General features: G+C 44.0%; 1 pseudogene; it reads left to right on the top strand.

Annotated features, from left to right (window-relative positions):
* Window positions 1-21,183: 21,183 nt before the first annotated feature.
* LOC147120569 (uncharacterized) lies at window positions 21,184-22,242 on the top strand (annotated as a pseudogene).
* The last annotated feature ends 686 nt before the right edge of the window (window positions 22,243-22,928 follow it).

The raw sequence follows: 22,928 nt of genomic DNA, 5'->3' as shown, positions 1-22,928 counted from the left end.
GAGCTCCTAACTTTATGTATCCACATGGGGTCTGGAGCAGCCCTGCAGGTAGATCTGAAGTAAAACAGAAAATGCTGGAGATACTCAGCAGGTCAGGCAGCATCTGTGAAGAGAGGAACAGAGTTAACGGGCAGGATTTTCATTGGGCCGTGGAGGCGGGATTGGAGGCGTGTGGGGGATTAAAATCCCGAAATCGGGGGGCACGAACCCATCCCGCCCCCAACCCGCCTCCATGCCAGTTTCAAAGGAGGCGGGTACTCGACCTGCACTGGAACCCGCCTCCCCGAGGCAGGAAGGGGATTAGTGCCAATTAACTGCCGGTTAACAGGTAGTTAACAGACAGTTTTTAGCCTAATCACTATTTTCATTGGTGAAATGTGGGATTCCCGACAGCTCCAAACCACGCCAAGTTAGCGAGGTGGGCCGTCGGGATGAAGGGCTCGGAGGGGTCGAGATGTCTGGTGTTCAGGTGAGTGATGGGTGCATGAGTGAAGAGGTAAGTGTAAAGTGTTTAAAGAAGTTTTACTTACATGTACTTACCTTTACAGCCTTCCTTCCTTCAGGTCTCGGGAGTCCCTCATCTCACCAGCACAGAGAGCAGAGTGGCCGCGATCTGTCAAAAATTGCAGCATACAGCTTTCTGTTCCGGGGAGATCTCTAAATCATCCTGAGAGGAAGGAATTAACCTGGAGTACAGATTGTCAGTGTTTGACAGCTTCAAACAGCTGTGAAACGCTGATATTTCATCTGTCAAAAGGTCTTGATAGATGAAATATCAATCTGTGACATCACCTGCTGCCAGGTGGCCCTTAATTGGCCTGCTGAGCCCGCTGGGCGGGCTCAACAAGGTCAATCAAGTCAAAACTGCGTGGGTTGGCTACAACTCGATGGAGGCGGGACTACAACCCCGAAAGTTGTGGTCCCGCCTCCTACCTGCCTCCTCAATGAAAATCTAGCCCAACGTTTCAGGTCGATGGCCTTTCGTCAGAACTGATGTGTGTGGCTGCACTACCTGTGACCATTTCTGTAAAATTACGAGAATTTTCAGGCGTATTTCTTTTTTCATCTTTTATTCTTGTGTAGTCATTCCCTTTGTTAAGAGTTTCTGAGCCTCAAAATATACTGTTTCCTTAATACTATATTCATTATTAAAACTGCTAGAAAATTGGCACTTAAAAAGATGAAAGCTTGAAAATCTCAAAGTAAAAGATCTGCACCATGAAGCGCTCTGATGCAGGTGGCCATCAGATAGATTTGCTGGCAGTTGCAAAGTCATTAACAGGAATAGCAGATCTATTTTGTTTAGCATTGTGTTGAACTAGAACCATCTGTCATCCGTGACTTGCAACCATTTATCACGAGCGACTGCAGACCAATATTGTACTTAACTGCAATCATAGTATAAAATGAAATGGCCTTTTACCTAGCGTCGAAGCAAAATTAGTGTGTTAATCATATGTCTGTGCCATCCTTCTTAGAGCATACAAAATGGAAGCCTCTGGGTTTATGTTGCCAAACACTTGGGAAATAGCTAGAGCACCAGTTACTGGGCATGGTATGCCGTATCATTAGTCTCCCAATTTTTTTCAAATGAAATGAATGTTATATATTAATATATGCTGTCAGTGATTATTGTTTTGACTTGGTCATTTTGATTTGTTGATGTGAATCTTCAGAATGTATGCAGCGAGCTTCAGCCTATCATTTTGATAAAATGTTCTAATTCTGTTCATGAGCATAGAAGTAGATATAATTTAATGCTATTATGTAAGTATTTGACACCTGATTCTTAGGTTATTTAATTCGATATGAAATTTTGGTATCGAAAAGATTCTGCTTGTTACAATTCATTTAGTAAGAGCTATTTCAGTACTTAAAGCTACACTTACAGTAATTATATAATGGCCATCATCAGTTGATAGATTGGAAATTACTGTGAGTGATATTATCACATGAATGTTTGAGGTATTTGTATCCAATTCCACTCTTTGCTATTTTAATGGAGATAGTAGCCTGTTTATTTTTAATGGATTATATACACATTGAAATAGAGAGGAATTTGATATGAATACAAATGTGGTTTGTATGATAACACTGCTCCCAGTCATTTCCAAGCTAATGTTACACTCATAAAATACATTAATAATGATCTGGTATGTCGTAAATTTGATTAAACATGGATGGCTGTATTCACTTTATCATGATTGTGTTCTTTGCTTATGATGTGAGTTAAGGTTAGCAGATTATTCCATAATATATTTTCTTTATTAGTATCTGTTACTGATTGTCTTCCATATAGTAGATCCTTGAAGCAGCTAAATGCAGATTCTTTATTTTCCATGATTTCCAAGTTCTTTGCTTGCATTAATTTACATTTTATAAGGCCAGATGGCTCCAAATAAAATGTTTTTGGGACCTTGGAGCGTTACTATAAGAAAATATCTCCTCTGACATGATAGGGTGTCTCTGTCTCTCTCTCACACAGCCACAATATTAAGGCTATTATAGAGTTGGGTCGTAAATGTTGCGTTTCCGACCATGTAGCCACCTGCTTACAAAAACCACCTACTTCCACCTCAGTAACATTGCTTACCTCGGCCCATCCCACAAGAAGCCCTTTTCTGCATTTGCCAATCCTCCTCTACCAATTGCAGTACTCGTAAACCGCTGAATCTCATACACGTCACATATAGCTGCTGGGACCATTTCTGTTCATACATATAATGATCTGGATTTAGATGTAACGGGGTTGATATCAAAGCTTTCTGATTATATCAAATTGGAAAGAAGAATGCAGGAGACTAGCAGGAGACTGAGGGGTGACCTGATAGAGGTCTTTACGATTATGAAAGGGTTTGATAGAGTAGATGTAGAGAAGATGTTTCCACTTGCAGGCGAGACCAGAACTAGGGGCCATAAATATAAGATAGTCACTAATAAATCAAATAGGGAATTCAGGAGAAGCTTCTTTACCCATTGCCCGACTCCACCCCTGCCTCAGCTCCTCTGCTGCTGAAACCCTCATGTGTGTAAGCAGCTGAACTGCATGGAAACTTCTGCCTTTAAGAAGTCAGCTGACCCTGCACTGTTCAGCAGCAGTCTGGAGGACAACCAGGGTAGAATGGAACAGTGAAATAAAAACAGAAAATGCTGGGAATACCCAACAGGTCAGGCAGCATCTCTGGAGGGAGAAACAGAGTTAACGTTTCAGGTCGATGACCTTTCATCAGAACTGGAAGAAGTTAGAGATGTAACAGATTTTAAGCAAGTGCAGGGGCAGGGAAAGGGAGGAGGAGGAGGAAAGGGGAAGGTTTGTGATAGGGTGGAAGGCAGGAGAGATTAAATGACAAACGGTATGATAGTACAAAGCAAAAGGAGGTGGTAATGGGACATGTAAAGAAACAAAAGATGAGTCTAGAGGAGATGTAAATGAGAATGGCAGAATCATCAACAGCTGCCAAGTGAAAAAATAAGAGCAAAAATTATGACCTGTGAATGGAAGAGTCATTGGCTCTTTCACATCACTCTCAAATACCTTCACTGCATGTCTCATCAAGAATGTTTTTATTATACTTGTACAGAATATTAACCACTGAACCCAGACTATCTGGACCCAGACGGTCCTTTCCTGTAGAAGAAAACACAATGGGCCAGAAATTAGGATCGGGAGCTTGCCGCGCGTGCAAGCCCCCGATCTGCACTCACCCTGCGCGCCGACATCTGAAGCCCGGGCCTGCTCGCATTTCCTGTCACAGGCCCGGTTCCGATGTCGGCGCGATGTGCTTACCTGATCCAGCGGCGTACTTAGTGCGATGTGCCGGCTGGGATCAGGTGAGCACTCTGCAGCCAATCAGGGGAGGGGAAACTCATTCATGAGTTTGATAGTAAAGACTGTCAAACTCATGAAAAGTACGGGCACCCAAAAGACTACTTTAACTTTAATTAAAATTTTAAAAAGCATCCCAATAATTAAATAAACTATAAATAACTTTAAAAAACTATTTAAAACAATTAATAAAATTTTTGAAATTTTTTTTTCCACGAATTCGGGTCTAAAAATAAACTTACCTTACTGTAAAGTCCTTAAAAACAATGAAGCTGTGGAAAAAATGTAATAATTTTAAATATTAGACCACTTACCTTCAAGAATCCACTGCTTACGCCTTCTTTTTTCATTTCCAAAAAGTTCAGTCCCTTGCACACGCGCAAACCTGTCTAAACAAAGGAAGTTCAACGCGTGCACACAGAGTCCTGCGCGCATGCGTTGGACCTCTTAACCCCTTAGTTCGATGGAGAGGAAATGCCGGTTTCCCGCGCATGCGCTGTGCATGCTGGAATCCGGCACTTCCAACGGGCCCACGCGTGAGTACACCGTCCGTACTCACGCGTTGGGACCGGAATTACTGGCCCAACATTAGAGATGCAGACCCCTGAGCCTTCCTGGAAGAGACTGAAGGCAGGAGGCACAGACTCCTGGGTGTGGGTGCCACCAAGTCTGCCGGAAATGTAACTCTTGCTGCCTGGAGGGTGGTGGCATTTCCTCACTTTCAGTTGGTAAACTCTGAACACTATTTGCTTTTCTTCCTTGTCTACTCTGGACAGCAATGGACACTCTTAAAGAAAAACATGCACAACTGATCCTTTACAGTACACTCTGGTTAAGGGCGGCTCTAACTTTATATCCTGCACTATAGCTAACACCGCTGATTTACATGCACAACCCTAAAATCCTTTCTTCCACAAAACTCTTATTTCAGCTCCCTTAAACCACTTGGCACACACTCCTCAACTCCTAGCCTTACCCTCTGATGTAAGAAAATTACTAGGCACTTGGTCTGAGTATTAAACAAGGCTTTAATCAACTGTTTTTCAGCATGGAGATCGAGTTGTGTCCTTCACTAGTTCCTGTTAAAGAATATCCTGCACAAGCTGGGCCCATGCCCAAGTATTTATACTCTCCATGGACAGCGCCACCAGCAGGCCGCCCAGTATTATTACATAAGTCATTTTCACATGAATGACAAGATTCATGTCACCCTCATTTACTCTTTCTTCCTGCAGAACAAGTTGGCGCTCAATGCCAGCCAAAAACAGAATGCTGGAAGAGGCATCCCACCTCGTTTAAGGAGATGCTTTTGTCATGGGCGATGGCGAAGTCAGCAGCATCTTGCTGGCACCAGGTTGGTGACTGTCGCCCTGGCATCCCTATGAAACATCGCACAGCCATAACCTTCCACTCTCTTTTTCTGTCTTCTTAATCCCGAGTGGGTAAGTTTCATCCTTTCCTTGCTTCTACACTCATTTCCTGCAAATCCACTACAGCAATGGAGTGATGATGAGGAGGAGGATGATGAGGAAGAGGAGGAGGAGTTATTTTTCCCTTGTCACATATGATGATGACACTGATTAGGAAGAGGAGTATTAGAACCAGGACACCGGTACCATGCAGCTGCGTTTTTTAAAAATTCATTCATGGGATGTGGGCGTCGCTGGCAAGGCTGGCATTTATTGCCCATCCCTAATTGCCCTTGAGAAGGTGGTGGAGAGCTGCCTTCTTGAACTGCTGCAGTCTGTGTGGTGAGGGTACTTCAACAGTGCTGTTAGGGAGGGAGTTCCAGGATTTTGACTCAGCGACGATGAAGGAACAATGATATACTTCTAAGTCAGGATGGTGTGTGACTTGGAGGGGAACTTGGTGGTGTTCCCATGCGCCTGCTGCCCTTGTCCTTCTAGGTGGAAGAGGTCGCGGGTTTGGGGGGTGCTGCGAAGAAGCCTTGGTGAGTTGCTGCAGTGCATCTTGTAGAAGGCACACACTGCAGCCACGGTACGTCAGTGCTGGAGGGAGTGAATGTTTAAGGTGGTGGATGGGGTGCCAATCAAGCGGGCTGCTTTGTCCTGGATGGTGTCGAGCTTCTTGAGTGTTGTTGGAGCTGCACTCATCCAGGCAAGTGGTGAGTATTCCATCACACTCCTTACTTGTCCCTTGTAGATAGCGGAAAGTCTTTGGGGAGTCAGGAGGTGAGACACTCATGGCAGAATACCAAACCTCTGACCTGCTCTTGTTGCCACAGTATTTATGTGGCTGGTCCAGTTAAGTTTCTGGTCAATGGTGACCCCCAGGATGTTGATGGTGGGGGATTCAACAATGGTAATGCCGTTGAATGTCAAGGGGCGGTGGTTAGACTCTCGCTTGTTGGAGATAGTCATTGCCTGGCACTTGTGTGGCATGAATGATATGTGCCACTTATCAGCCCAAGCCTGAATGTCGTTCGGGTCTTCTTGCATGCAGGCATGGACTGCTTCATTATCTGAGGAGTTGTGAATGGCACTGAACACTGTGCAGTCATCGGCGAATATCCCCATTTCTGACCTTATGTTGGAGGGAAGGTCATTGATGAAGCAGTTGAAGATGGCTTGGCCTAGGACACGCCCTGAGGAACTCCTGCAGTGATGTCCTGGGGCTGTGATGATTGACCTTCAACCACCACAACCACCTTCCTTTGTGCTAGGTATGACTCCAGCCAGTGGAGAGTTTTCCCCCTGATTCCCATTGACTTCAGTTTTACTAGGGCTCCTTGATGCCACACTCGGTCAAATGCTGCCTTGATGTCAGGGGCAGTCAGTCTCACCTCACCTCTGCAATTCAGCTCTTTTGTCCATGTTTGGACCAAGCTCTAATGAGGTCTGGAGCTGAGTGGTCTTGGCGGAACCCAAACTGGGCATCAGTGAGCAGGTTATTGGTGAGTAAATGGCGCTTGATGGCACTGTCGATGACACCTTCCATCACTTTGCTGATGATTGAGAGTAGCCTGATGGGGTGGTAATTAGCTGGATTGTACTTGTCCTGCTTTTTGTGGACAGGACATACCTGGGCAGTTTTCCACATTGTCGGATAGATGCCAGTTTTGTAGCTGTACTGGAATAGCTTGGCTAGAGGCATGGCTACTTCTGGAGCACAAGTCTTCAGCACGACAGCCGTGATCCCGCCCATTCTTCCTCTGCCCCAACCATTGCCAATTCATCATCTGTTAGTGAGGATGTGGCACTGGGTGATTCACAGAGCACAAAGGACCTGGAGAAGTGGGAGTGGGTGAGGATGTGCCGCCTTTCTAGCAGAGGCTGAGAAGAAGGCTGCCAAGGGCTTCAGAGTTGTGGGACCCAGAACTCATGGGTATTTGACTCAAAAGAAGGATGATTTGAGGAACATTATACCTACATGCAGGTGCTGAGGTCAGTCACCCAGGATGTGCTTCAACTGACGGCTTGAAATCTCGAGTCTACAGGTTTTTTTTGCAACAACATCTCGGAAGTTTTCTCCTTGTTGAATGGCACCGATGGAGCGTATGGCAGCTTCACTGGAATCTGCAGCAGATCCCCAGCTAGGGAGTGACCAGAAACCAGTTGGGGACTCCACATCCACGAAAACCCCGACTGCGAGTGTTGGGTCTGAAAATCTCCCGCTGGACTGGTGCTGTGAGACACAGTCAGAAGCAAGCGCAGATAGTTGGAGTGGAAAATTCAAAACTGTAGGTTCAAAAAGCATTTTAAATCTGTAGAAATCAGCGTTTAAACTCTCCAGACTCTCCAGTTGATTCTGGTAGCCGCTGTGCCTCACAAATCTCAGCCTAACTTAGCCAGAGTGCATTAGCAGTGTAAACCCAAGAAACCCGTGGCTGCTAAGCCTCTGGCTCTCACTCTGACGTACACAAAAGGGGCCAGTGGGGACTCAGCAGGCAGCATAATCACAACAGTAGAGAACATTCACTAGTTTTTCCTGCGACGTATGCTACACCTGTGGACCTTCACCATAATTGTTTGACGTAAAGCTGTTATCCCCAGAAGACGGTGTGACTGACTTTAGCAGGCAACAATGGACCCCACCACCATGGTGGAATTTCAAGAATCATAACCACCCTTAACCACAAACAAATTCTTTGCATGTAATCTATATCTGAATGTATAAGGATTTATATATGGATATATATGGATTTACTGGAAATGATTCATGTTCCATATGAGGGCTGACCTGACAGCTCACAAGTCACATGGGGGTTAAATTGGATAACCGCAGAAAATGGGCATGGTGATCGTGGTTAACCCACACCCATTGATTGCAGTCAAAGCCACAGGTAGGATACACAGTAAATTGAATCTCACAGCTTCTCTATAGGGTTTTTCTTTCCATTTGATAGCATCAGTGAAAAAATCAGCACATGTATAAAGTGGCTTTCTGATGAAGGGTCTGTACCTAAAATGTTAAACTGAATTTTCTTTGTTCAGATCTTAATGGACCAGCTGTGTATTTGCAGTAGTTTCTAGTTTTGTTCCATCATTGTGGTGTATGTGCCTTTAAGAGCCCCCTGTGTACTGTAATGCCAGTAATGGCCACTCGGGCTATATAAGCCTGTATATTGTCTTGTATCTGTTAGTTCACCTCCAGACTTTGTCCAGTAAACACCTGTAAACCAACTTCTGCCTTCAGTGTCTCTATTAACACACGGATACAACAATGGCGACGAATTGGAAACGGACTTACCTGCAATTCGGCAGCACCTCAAGGACATCGATTCCTCAGACGTCCAAAGTCGAAAGAAAGCAAGAAAAAAAAAAAACTGTTGTTTCACCAGCTAGCCGAGCTGGTGGCAGGTACTGCAATAATCCTTCCTGGGCGGCGGGCTGGTGCTCCATCGGCTGGCTCTACAGCGAGGCCAAGCAGCGAAGGCGGAGGCAAACAGAAACAGACGGGGGAAGCACTCGGGAGACGGCTGGCACTGCAAAGCAGGTCGGCGTTCGGACCTAGCAGAGGGGGGGAAAAGTCCCAAAGAGTCCGGCGGGAACGAGTCTCCAATGTAAATAAAAAAAAATTTTTTTTTTAAACCGCGGAAAACAGCATTGTCAGCAGCAGCAGCGGCGGGAAAGCACGGGAAGAGCCATATTTTTTCTGCAGGAAAAAAAAAGGAAAGCGCGGGAAGCACCATTTTTTTTCCAGGATGCCTAAGGCTGGCAATATTGATGCTTTTGATAATGATATAGAGGATTGGACCACATATGTGGAAAGAGTGGAGGTATATTGCACAGCAAATGGAATAGAAAATGATAAAAAGGCGTCAGTACTTCTAAATCTAATGTGCGCAAAGACATACAGGCTGTTACGAAACTTAATCACTCCAGCCAAACCGATGGACAAGAATTTTAAGGAGATTGTTGATACCCTACACTGCCAATTCGGGGCAGGACTGGCAGATTCTCTATGAGACAAATTCGTCTGCGGTCTCCTAAGTGAAGGAACACAAAAAAGGCTACTTTCTGAGAAAGATTTGACACTGGACAAGGCTTTCAGTGCAAGAGGAGCTGCAGAGATACAGCAAAAGCCACAGGACTTCGGCACCCATGAAATGACATGGGGTTTCGAGAGATGTTATCGCTGCGGCAGATCCACCCATGACCAGAGGGACTGCTGGTTCAAGGACAAAGCATGCAGGCAATGCGGAAAGATGGGACACATTGCACGTGTATGCCGATCTGGAAACAAAAAATCCACTGACAGAAAAAAAATCAATGAGGAAAAGTACAGAAAGGTACAAATGATGACGGACAGTAGCTCCGAAGACCAGAAGAGCGATAGCGACTCCAGAAACAAGAGACTAAGCTCTCTCAAATTACATAATGTAATTGCCAAAGAAGATTACCAGACCATTTGGGTTACCCTCACGATAGCGGGGTCCCCAGTTAAAATGGAGCTAGATACAGGATCAGCTCTGACCGTCATAAGTAGACGGGATTACGAGCGGCTATTTCCGCATATACCTTTGAAAGACACATCCATTATCTTGAAAACATATACGGGGCAGAAAGTATACCCCAAAGGGAAAATAAAGGTGCCTGTTGTATACAACGGCAAGGAAATACAGAAGTTGTATTTATACGTTCTGCAAGATGGTGGTCCACCGCTGTTGGGACGTGAATGGATCAGGAAGATACATTTGGACTGGCACTCCATTCAGGCACTGACGGTGACCAGTAAGAAAAAAAATGATGACGACATCATACCTGAACGATTAAAAGACATCTTGGCCAACGCCAAAGAAGTGTTCCAACAGGAACTAGGAACCTTGAAAGGCATCACCGCCTCAATAAAGGTGGAAGGTGCGGCAATTCCCAAGTTTTTTAAGGCAAGACCGGTGCCATACGCAATTCATCCAGCAGTCGAGGCAGAGCTGGAGAATTTGGAAAAGACAGGCGTGTTAGCCAAGATAGATTGGAGCGAGTGGGCAACACCCATCGTCCCGGTCATGAAGAAAACGTTAAATAATGATAAATCTGAAGAACAGAGAAAAATTCACATCTGTGGGGACTTCAAGGTGACTGTAAACCCAGTCCTTCACATGGTACAGTATCCTCTTCCGAGGATAGAAGATATTTTCGCCTCACTATCCGGAGGGAAAAGTTTCACAAAAATTTACTTGGCACAGGCATATCTACAGATGGAGGTTGAGGAGGCCTCTAAAAAGTATCTCACAATAAACACACACAAAGGCCTGTACCAGTACAATCGACTGGTTTTCGGAATAGCATCAGCTCCAGCTATCTGGCAAAGAGCTATGGAACAAGTCCTGCAAGGGATTCCTGGGACTCAATGCTACCTAGACGACATCCTTGTAACAGGAGAAAACGACAACAAACACCTTGCCAATTTGGAGAAGGTGCTCACTAGGCTGAGAGAACGGGGCCTACGAGCAAACCGCCCCAAGTGCGAATTTTTCCAGAAACAAATATCATATTGTGGCCACATAATTAATGTAGAAGGGTTGCATAAGTCCCCTGAGAAAATTGAAGCGGTCATAAAAGCACCAGCACCTGAAAATGTCTCACAATTAAGGTCGTTCCTGGGATTGATAAATTACTACCATAAATTTTTACCGAACTTGTCAACTGTTCTGCACCCTCTTAACGAACTGCTACAAACGGGAGTAATTTGGGAATGGAGCGAGGACTGTAAACGTGCCTTCCATAAATGTAAAGGCTTGATCACGTCCAAGGAAGTTTTGGCTCATTACAACCCATCACTGCCAATCAGACTGGCGTGCGATGCATCCCCTTACGGCGTAGGAGCGGTATTATCACATAGATTCCCTGATGGCTCAGAATGGCCGATAGCTTTTGCGTCACGCTCATTGAACTCAGCTGAGCGTAACTATGCCCAGATCGACAGGGAAGCACTCAGCCTGGTATGGGGAGTGAAGAAATTCAACCATTACCTACACGGACAAAAATTTACCTTGTTGACTGATCATCAACCCCTCATCTCCATATTCAACCCTAAAAAGGGTGTTCCCATTATGACAGCGCAAAGGCTACAGAGGTGGTCCCTTTTCCTAGGGGCACACCAATATGACATAGAATATAAAGGATCAAAACAGCATGGGAATGCTGACGGTTTATCGCGCCTACCGTTGCCAACGGTAGAAGAGGCACCTACAGTAGACCCAGTGGAGATGTTCCACTCAACCATAGTGGAATGTCTACCAGTAACAAATTCTGCCATTGAAAAGGAAACGAGAAATGACCCGACACTCTCACGAGTCTACGATTTAACAGTGAAGGGATGTCCAGCACATGGCGAACCACTGTTGCCAGCATTCTCGCAAAGAAGAGAACAGCTGTCAGTGTGCCGAGGAACCTTGATGTGTGGATCCAGAGTGATGATTCCACCCAAACCCAGGATAAAGTGCTAAAGGAGCTTCACGAGGGGCATCTGGGTGGAGTGAAAATGAAGAACCTAGCCAGAGCGTTTGTGTGGTGGCCAGGTATCGATGGAGACATCGAAGAAATGACCAAGAGCTGCCTAGGATGCCAGAAGGTCCAAAACGCCCCACCACAAGCCCCTCTACATCCATGGGAGTGGCCCTCATCTCCATGGCAAAGGGTACACATTGACTTTGCTGGTCCATTTATGGACTCAATGTTCTTAATCGCGGTTGATGCACACTCCAAGTGGCCGGAGGTAATAAAGATGTCCTCCACCACCACGGAAAAAACCATCACAGTATTAAGGGCCATATTTGCCAGGAATGGGCTGCCTGAACAGATCTGTTCTGATAATGGACCGCAATTTGTGTCCGAAGAATTCAGGAAGTTCTTACAAAACAATGGGGTTAAGCACTACACGTCCGCCCCATACCATCCCGCCACCAATGGATTGGCTGAAAGGTTTGTCCAGACCTTCAAGAAGGCCATAAAGGCCATGGGTAATGAAGACATAAAACTTCAGCATAAGGTAGATAACTTCTTGTTTGCATACAGGAATGCAACACATGTGGTTACAAACCAAACTCCCGCCATGATGTTCTTCAATAGAAGCCTAAGATGCCGGCTGGATTTGATCAAGCCAAACATCAGAAGGGACGTGGAGAACCGGCAATTTCAAGGCATGAATGAAAGGCCAACTAGAACCTTCCAGATAGGTCAACAAGTTTTGGCCCGGCACTACCGTACCGAGAAATGGCAGCCTGGAACTATTTGCACACGACTAGGACCGCTAATGTATACCGTGGACATTGGAGAAAGCATAATAAGGCGCCATGCTGACCAGATCATAGAGTCATCCGAAAAGGGACAACCTACACCACAACTCTATATGCCTAATGATGAAATAGAGATACCCATAGTATCTACCTCCGATCCGGTGATACTGGAACCAGATGAACCCGACACTGGCATTCAAGCCGAATCAGCCTTGCCAAAAGAACCTACTACACCACCAGAAACTACTACACCACCGAGGCGTTATCCGGACCGAGTCAGGAAGCCTCCAGAGAGACTGACTTATAATTGATTAACTGCAGCAATGTGTAGATTATTGTTCTTGTAACATGTTAATTAATGATTTCTTAAAATATTATTTACTGGTTGTCTAAAAGGGGAGGAATTGTGGTGTATGTGCCTTTAAGAGCCCCCTGTGTACTGTAATGCCGGTAATGGCCACTCGGGCTATATAAGCCTGTATATTGTCTTGTATCTGTTAGTTCACCTCCAGACTTTGTCCAGTAAACACCTGTAAACCAACTCCTGCCTTCAGTGTCTCTATTAACACACGGATACAACAATCATGTATTCAGTTTATATCACACATTACCAAAGTAATTACAATTTAATACTCTCATAGCATGGTTTATTCTCAATTGTGACATAATTTCCCTGGAATACTGGATAAAAATGACATCATTAAATATAGCATAAAATAATAGTCAAGCTGGAATGAGTTACCAGTTGACATGCATAAAGTTTGGTCTAGATTCCTGAGATGAAATATCGAAATGAATGGCTGGAACATTGTAGGCAGTGCGCGCCTGTGATTTTCCAATACGCTGCCTGCTGTGTGCACTGCCCCACCAGGAATTTTCACCCATGATGTCAACTAAACCTTGAGTTTGTAATATAGCCTTGCAACACACCTGCTACTTTGAATATACTGTGCCAGCTGCAACAGGAAATGGTAGTGTAGTGGTTATGTTACTGGACTAGTAATCCAGAGAATGTAAATTCAAATCCTGCCATAGAAGTTTGAGTTCAGGTTTAAAACATTTTTTTTTAAACCTGGTATCATGAAACTGTTGAATTGTCATCAAAAGGAAACCTATCATTCTTGTCTGGTCTGGTCTATATGTGACTCCAGTCTACCACCAATGTGGTTCCCTCTGAAGTAGCCTAGTAAGTATTCAGTTGTATCAAAATGCTACAAAGAATAACAAGAGTGGTTCAAGACAAAAAAGCCCGCTATCACCTTCTTAGGGCAAATAAATGCTGGCCTTGCCAGTGATGTCTACATCCCGAGAATGTATATAACATAATAAAACACTTTTAATCACAAGAAAGGAAAATCTCACTTGCTGGCTGAGCAATATAAACAGAAAATGTTGGGAATACACAGCAGGTCCATTCGTCATCAATTTTTTTCTAATCTTCCTCTTCTGAAGGCTTCAGCTCTTTGCTCGAGTACTGCTCCATAGACTGCATCTGGCACCTTGACCAAGCGGCCATTAGTCACATGTGAGGCTTGACAATGAATGTTGGCAGGCTATTCAATCACAGGAACTTGAAAACTAATTAGTGGGGGGGAGGTTTCTAGAGAGCAAATCATAGAAATGACAACAGAGAAGGTCATAGACTTAGGTAGCAGTGGGGGAATTAAAAAACAGAATGTGTCAGGAAGGGACAGAAGGTATGGAGTAAAAAGTAAAGTACTAAAAAGGGAAAAAACAGGAACTAAGTGTTACAAAACATATTTGAAAGTTCTTTATCTGAATGCACATAGCATTCGTAACAAAATGAATGAGTTAACGGCACAAATAATGACATATGGGTATGATCTTGTGGCCATTACAGAAACATGGCTGCAGGGTGACCATGACTGGGAATTAAACATACCAGGTTATTTAACAATCAGGAAGGACAGGCAGGAAGGGAGAGGAGGTGGGGTGGCTATGTTAATAAAGGAAGGAATCACTATAATACAGAGAAATGATATTGGGTCAAAGGAGCAGGATAGTGAAACAGTTTGGTTGGAGGTAAGGAATAATAAGGGGAAAAAAACACTAGTGGGTGTAGTCTATAGGCCTCCGAACAGTTGCAACTCTGTTGGACGGAGTATTAATCAGGAAATAGTTGAGGCTTGTAATAAGGGAACAGCTATAATTATGGGGGATTTTAATTATCATATTAACTGGACAAATCAAATTGGGCAGAGCAGCCTTGAGGAAGAGTTCATTGAGTGTATTAGGGATGGGTTTCTTGAGCAGTATGTAACTAAACCGACCAGGGGGCAAGCAACCTTAGATTTGGTCCTGTGTAATGAGACAGGATTAATTAAAAATGTCCTAGTCAAGGATCCCCTTGGAATGAGTGACCATAACATGGTTGAGTTCCATATTCAATTAGAGGGTGAGAAGGTTGGATCTCAAACAAGCGTGCTGAGCTTGAATAAAGGAGACTATGAAGGTATGAGAGCGGAATTAATTAGAGTGGACTGGGAAAATAGATTAAAGGGTAAGACGGTACATGACCAGTGGTGTACATTTAAGGAGTTATTTTACAACTTCCAAGAAAAATATATTCCACTGAGGAAAAAAGGGTGTAAAAGAAAAGATAGCCATCCGTGGCTAAGTAAAGTAATTAAGGATAGTATCCGACGAAAAACAAGGGCATATAAGGTAGCCAAATCTAGTGGGAGGATGGAAGATTGGGAAGTCTTTAAAAGACAGCAAAAAATAACAAAAAGATTGATTAAGAAAGGGAAGATAGATTATGAAAGTAAATTAGCAAAAAATATAAAAACAGACAGTAAAAGTTTCTATAGTTATATAAAAAGAAAAAGGGTGGCTAAAGTAAATGTTGGTCCCTTAGAGGGTGAGACCGGGAAATTAATGGTGGGAAACATGGAGATGGCAAAAACACTGAACAATTATTTTGTATCAGTCTTTACAGTAGAGGACACTAAGAATATCCCAACACTGGACAAACAGGGGGCTCTAGGGGGGGAGGAACTAAATACAATTAAAATCACTAAGGAAGTGGTACTTGGTAAAATAATGGGACTCAAGGCAGATAAATCCCCTGGACCTGATGGCTTGCATCCCAGGGTCTTGAGGGAAGTAGCGATAGGGATTGTGGATGCATTGGTAATAATTTTCCAAAACTCACTGGACTCAGCAAAGGTCCCGGCAGATTGGAAAACTGCTAATGTAACACCATTATTTAAAAAGGGTAGTAGGCAGAAGGCTGGAAACTATAGACCTGTTAGCCTAACATCTGTGGTTGGTAAAATGTTAGAGTCCATTATTAAGGAGACAGTAACGGGACATTTGGATAAACATAATTTAATAGGGCAAACTCAGCATGGTTTCATGAAGGGGAAGTCATGTTTAACAAATTTGCTTGAGTTTTTTGAGGAAGTAACATACAGGGTGGATAAAGGGGAACCAGTGGACGTAGTGTATTTAGACTTCCAAAAGGCATTTGACAAGGTGCCACACAAAAGATTATTGCTCAAGATAAAAAATCACGGGATTGGGGGTAATATTCTGGCATGGGTGGAGGATTGGCTCTCTAACAGAAAGCAGAGAGTTGGGATAAATGGTTCATTCTCAGATTGGCAACCAGTAACTAGTGGTGTTCCGCAGGGGTCAGTGCTGGGTCCCCAACTCTTTACAATCTACATTAACGATTTGGAGGAGGGGACCGAGTGTAACATATCAAAGTTTGCAGATGATACAAAGATGGGACGGAAAGTAGTGAGTGAGGAGGACATAAAAAACCTGCAAAGGGACATAGACAGGCTAAGTAAGTGGGCAGAGATTTGGCAGATGGAATACAATGCTGGAAAGTGTGAGGTTATGCACTTTGGCAGGAAAAATCATAGAGCAAGTTATTATCTTAATGGCAAGAAACTGGAAAGTACTGTAGTACAAAGGGATCTGGGGGTCCTGGTGCACGAAACTCAAAAAGTTAGTATGCAGGTGCAGCAAGTGATCAAGAAGGCCAATGGAATGTTGGCTTTTATTGCTAGGGGGTTGGAATATAAAAACAGGGAGGTATTGCTGCAGTTGTACAAGGTATTGGTGAGGCCGCACCTGGAATAATGCATACAGTTTTGGTGTCCATACTTAAGAAAAGACATACTTGCTCTCGAGTCAGTACAAAGAAGGTTCACTCGGTTAATCCCGGGGATGAGGGGGTGGTCATATGAGGAGAGGTTGAGTAGATTGGGACTCTACTCATTGGAGTTCAGAAGAATGAGAGGCGATCTTATTGAAACATATAAGATTGTGAAGGGGCTTGATCGGGTGGATGCGGTGAGGATGTTCCCAGTGATGGGTGAAACTAGAACTAGGGGGCATAATCTTAAAATAAGGGGCTGCTCATTCAAAACTGAGATGAGGAGAAACTTCTTCACTCAGAGGGTGGTAGGTTTGTGGAATTTGCTGCCCCAGAAAGCTGTGGAAGCTACATCATTAAATAAATTTAAAACAGAAATAGATAGTTTCCTAGAAGTAAAGGGAATAAAGGGTTACGGGGAGCGGGCAGGAAATTGGACATGAGTCTGGGTTCGGAATGGTCATGGCCCTGTGGGTAGTGGAGCGGGCCCAGGGGCCGTGTAGCCTTATTCTGCTCCTACTGTGTTCTAATTCTGTTAGATTTCAGGAGATGGTTTTATTCCTGTTCCTGGCTGGGGTGGAGATCGCCTTTACAGAAGGTAAGTACTGTAGAAAATATAGGGACAGAGTGATCTCCTGGAAGAATTTCGATCGCCTAGATGGGTCGGAGAGGAATTTCCCAGATTTTTTTCTCCCAAATTGGCCATTGGGTCTTTATCTGGTTTTTCGCCTCTCCCGGGAGATCACATGGGTTCGGGTGGATGCAGAGTGATAGAAGATTTGAGGTTAGGATCAGATCGGCCATGATCTTATTGGGTGGTGGAGCGGGCTCGAGGGGCCGATTGGCCTACTCCTGCTCCTATTTCTTATGTTCTTATGTTCTTATGTCCACACATGCACCCTACCACTAAGGGTCAACGGATAGCAGACAGGAGTCATAACCCATGACAATCTTCCTTTCCCTAATACAAGGTGCAAAGGTCTTTTGTAGGGCCCACCATTATCACTGTCCTATCTAATATCAACATATTCACCAGGGATTGAACCTGCGACCCTCCTGGTCTATTTAGCTCAGCATACTCACTGTGTGGACGTACTAAGCCATTAGAGCAGTTCAAGCTTATTTTTAAACCAGCAATTTTTTACATCAGAATTGATAGGAAATTAATATGTATCCAACCAAATGTTCTCCTCATTTGAACATTTTCATTAAAGGTTATACATTAATTGGTGTGCACCATATTAAACTTTGACTATGCTGAACTACTTTGGGGATCTCAGGAGTCATGGAGATTTTCCAAAAGCTGAACCCAGGTATTCTGTTTAGATGAACATTTTGGGGTTAATATGGTTCTGGCATAGGACCGCTGGCAATGCTACTCCTGAGGTGTTAGCTGCACTTATGCGTGTCAGCTGTGGCTCAGTGGGTAGCACTCTTACCTTTGAGTCAGAAGGTTGTGGGTTCATCGTCCCACTCCAGATATTTGAGTACATAAATCTAGGCCAACACTCCAGTGCTGCACCGAGGAAGTGCTGCACTGTCAGAGGTGATGTCTTTCGGATGAGACGTTAAACTGAGGCCCTGCCTGCTCTCTCAGGTGGATGTAAAAAAATTCCATGGTACTATTTTGAAGAAGAACAGGGCCAATACTTATTCCTCAATAAACATTAAAAAAAAACAGCTTATCTGGTCATTATCACATTGCTGTTAGTGGGAGCTTGCTGTGCGCAAATTGATTGCTGTGTTTCCTACATTACAACAGTGATTACACTTTAGAACTACTCAATTGGCTGTAAAGCGCTTTGGAATGTCGTGCGGTCGAGAAAGGTGCTATATAAAAGCAAGACCTTCTTTTCTTTGAATGACCTAACCTCTCCCTATAGTGTGAGGCCAGTTCCCAGCGCATAACATTCCAGGAGTGTTACCTGGTTCTTAGCTGGTATGTTTGGTGTCAGTAGCCACAGAACCATAGAAGTTTACAGCACAGAAGGAGGCCACTCGGCCCAACATGCCTGTATGGACGCTTTGCTAGAGAAATCCAAAACTAATTCCACTGCCCCAAGCTCTATATGTATTTTCCTCTGCTTTGAATATTTATGCAATTTCACATTTAGAGGGGCAATGGTCTCTGCCTGAGTTATTCCCTATGATAAAATATTCCATGCTCCAACAAGCCCCCGTGTAAATAGTTTTTTCTTCACCTCTCTCCTTACATGCATTGGTCATTTTAAATTGATGACCCTCGTCATTCACTCCCCTACCAGAGAAAATTGTCTTTTTTTATTCACTCTATTAAAACCCTTCATAATTTTAAAAACCAACATTAAATCTCCACTTAGCTTGCCCTGCTGCAGTAGAATAATCTTAGCATGTCAAATCTCACCTCATTACTATATTGCTTCCTATCTCTGGCATCATCCCGATTGTCTATGGCTTTAATGCCAGTGAAGGCCAGCTGGCTTCCCGTAGAGCACCACCATTTTTTATTTTGTTGTTGGTGGGGTGCAAAGTCTCTAATGAAGAATTGGGATTTGGGGGCCTGTAGGATGATGAAGAACAAGGTAAAGGTGGTCCTATATTAAGGAGCGGGCAACCCAGATGTTTTTTCCCTACCACTCACATTACCAAATAGGTACCAGGAGTCTGGAATGATGCTCAAGCATTCCAGTCACATTATGTGGAGGCCCCTTAATTTAAACAACTTCTGAAGCCTTAATGAGCCTTGTACATACCTTCTGTCCAGGTCTCAGTTCAGTACATGTTGGCTGCCCACTTTTAGGCACATTAGGTGCATCGGGCAGAGAGTAAGCTTCAGGCCTCCTGTGCCTGATAATGCAGAACCAGTGCTCAGTGCGCATCAGTCCCATTGAGTTACACCTTAAACCTGCCCCTATCAACATACTCCTTACCTTAACAATTCTCTAAACATGCCACTATTCTCCTCCTAACTGTCGAACATTTCAGCTAACTATCATGGCTGATAGGTTCACTACCTTAGGTGTCTTCCTGGATGGAGCAATCATTCTTCCTCCGCGTCAACTTTGCTTGCATGATTGACAGGCACTGATAACTCCCTTGAGGAAATAATTGTTCTCTTTCATGAGAACTACCCAACTGTATCATAGAAGAGAGCAGGATGCTCCCTTCACCTGTGCCAGAGAGATGTCTGTCAAAGGTACTACAGTATCTAGGACACTGAAATATTCTTGCTTTCGCAGTTAAATAGATGAAACAAATAGCCTCCACCTAAATATAAGTGAACATTTCCATTAAGCAAATAAAAGCTGAAAAATGAAAAATATTTTAGTATACATAGTCTAAAGCAGTATTTTTCTTTGTAACATTCTGTATGGGCATCTGTTTCAAATTCCCAACTGTCTAGCCTTTGACCCTCCATTCACCACAACATTTCTGCTGCTACCGATCTGCTCAATCACACCCTCACCCTTTGATGCCCTTGTCCCCATTAAAACCATTACTCTCTCCCAGCCTGGTCATTCCCCCTGGTACGGCCCCCATTTCCGCTCCTTTAAATCCAAGGGATGCAGACTTGAATGTTTATGGTGGACAACTGGTTTAGTCATTCATGGCCAGATCTGGCTGGACCACATAAAGCACTATTGGGTCCTGCTCTCCTCTGCCAAAATTGCTCACTATTCCTGGATCATCCTGCAATGCAAAGATAACCCTCGGCTTCTCTTCTCCACTACAAACAGTCTTCGTAAACCCCTCTCCCCTGCCCCCTCTACACTTACTTCCAGCAACAAGTGCAAAGAGCTCATGGAATTCCTTGTCACTAAGATGGAGACCATCAGTTCAGCTGCCTCTGCCACTTCCCTCCCTTCCCCTATCCCACCAAGCCAAACTTCCCCTAAGGTTCCCCCCTGCCCTAGCCCTGAACTTGCATATTTCTCTAGTTTCTTTCCTATCTCCCCTTATGTCTTCTCTGAGCTCATCTAGTCCATAAGACCCAGCTCCTGCTCCCTCAAGCAGGGTGGGTAAAGGGGAACCAGTAGATGTAGCGTATTTGGATTTCCAGAAGGCATTTGATAAGGTGCCACATAAAAGGTTACTGCACAAGATAAGAGCTCACGGGGGTAATATATTAGCATGGATAGAGGATTGGCTAACTAACAGAAAACAGAGAGTCGGTATAAATGGGTCATTTTCAGGTTGGCAAACTGTAACTAATGGGGTGCCACAGGGATCAGTGCTGGGGCCCCAACTATTTACAATCTATATTAGTGACTTGGATGAAGGGACTGAGTGTACTGTAGCCAAATTTGCTGATGATACAAAGATAGGTGGGAAAGCAAGTTGTGAGGAGGACACAAAGGGCTGGATTTTACTCACCGAGATGCATTGGGGGCAGGACTGCTGCCCTCCGGGTTCTAGTCCCGCCCCCAGCAACGTCGGACACACAGATGCTATTTTCCCCTGATTGGCCTTGTTAAGCCTGCCTGGGCAGGACCGGGACCGATGTCCTAAGGGAGGTGTTTGCTAGTGCTGTTGGAGAGGGTTAAAACTAAAATGGCAGGGGGTTGGGAACCTGTGCAGGGAGGCAGAGAAAAGGGAAACAAGAATAGAAGGAAAAGATAGGAAGGAGAAAAGCAAAAGTGCGAGGCAGAGAAATCAAGGGTGTAAGTCAAACATGCCCACAGTTAAAAATAATTCTAAAAGGACTAAGAGTGTTAAAAAAACAAGCCTCAAGGCTTTGTGTCTTAATGCGAGGAGCATTCGTAATAAGGTAGATGAATTAGCTGTGCAAATAGATGTAAACGGATACAATATAATTGGGATTACGGAGACATGGCTCCAGGGTGACCAAGGCTGGGAAATCAACATCCAGGGCTATTCAATATTCAGGAAAAACAGGCAAAAAGGAAAAGGAGGTGGAGTAGCGTTGCTGGTTAAAGAGGAGATTAACACAATAGTAAGGAAGGATATTAGCTCAGATGATGTGGAATCTTTATGGGTGGAGATGCAAAATACCAAAGGGAAGAAAACGTTAGTGGGAGTTGTATACAGACCCCCAAACAGTAGTGCTGAGGTTGGGGATTGCATTAAATAGGAAATTAGAGACGCGTGCAATAAGAGCACAGCAGTTATCATGGGTGAATTTAATCTGCATATAGATTGGGCTAACCAAATTAGTAACAATACTGTGGAGGAGGAATTCCTAGAGTGTATACGGGATGGTTTTCTGGACCAATATGTTGAGGAACCAACTAGAGATCAGGCCATCTTAGATTGGGTATTATGTAATGAGGAAGGATTAATTAGCAATCTTGTTGTGCGAGGTCCCTTGGGGAAGAGCGATCATAATATGATAGAATTCCTCATTAAGGTGGAGAGTGACGTAATTGACTCAGAGACTAGGGTCCTGAATTTAAATAAAGGAAACTACGATGTTATGAGGCGCGAATTGGCTAGGATGGATTGGGGAATGTTATTTAAAGGGTTGACGGTGGATAGGCAATGGCAAACATTCAAAGATTGCATGGATGAACTACAGAATTTGTTCATCCCTGTCTGGCATAAAAATAATACAGGAAAGGTGGCTCAACCGTGGCTAACAAGAGAAATTAGGGATAGCATAATATCCAAGGAGCAGACATAAATTGGCCAGAAAAAGCAGCAAACCTGAGGATTGGGAACAGTTTAGGATTCAGCAGAGGAGGACAAAGGGATTAATTAAGAGGGGGAAAATAGATTATGAGAGTAAGCTTGCAGGGAACATAAAAACTGACTGTAAAAGCTTCTATAGATATGTGAAGCGAAAAAGATTAGTGAAGTCATGCGTAGGTCCCTTGCAGTCAGAATCAGTGGAATTTATAATGGGGAACAAAGAAATGGCAGACCAATTAAATACATACTTTGGTTCTGTCTTCACAAAGGAGGACACAAATAACCTCCCAGAGAGGTCGGGGAACATAGGATCTAATGAGAGGGAGGAACTGAATGAAATCAGTATTTGTAGGGAAAAGGTGTTAGGGAAATTGACAGGATTGAAGGCCGATAAATTCCCAGAGCCTGATAATCTACATCCCAGGGTACTTAAGGAAGTGGCCCTAGAAATAATAGATGCATTGCTGGTCATCTTCCAAAATTCTATAGACTCTGGAACAGTTCCCATGGATTGGAGGGTAGCTAATGTAACCCCATTATTTAAAAAAGGTGGTAGAGAGAAAATGGGGAATTATAGACCGGTTAGCCTGACATCGGTAGTGGGGAAAATGCTAGAGTCTATTATAAAAGATGTAATAGCACAGCAC

Source organism: Somniosus microcephalus, chromosome 4, assembly GCF_052327205.1.
Source record: "Somniosus microcephalus isolate GS21.2 chromosome 4, FLI_Smic_1.0, whole genome shotgun sequence".
In the NCBI taxonomy this organism is placed as follows: Eukaryota; Metazoa; Chordata; class Chondrichthyes; order Squaliformes; family Somniosidae; genus Somniosus; species Somniosus microcephalus.
The sequence above is the reverse complement of the archived record's forward strand: the minus strand, read 5'-3'. Positions and strand labels throughout refer to the sequence as shown.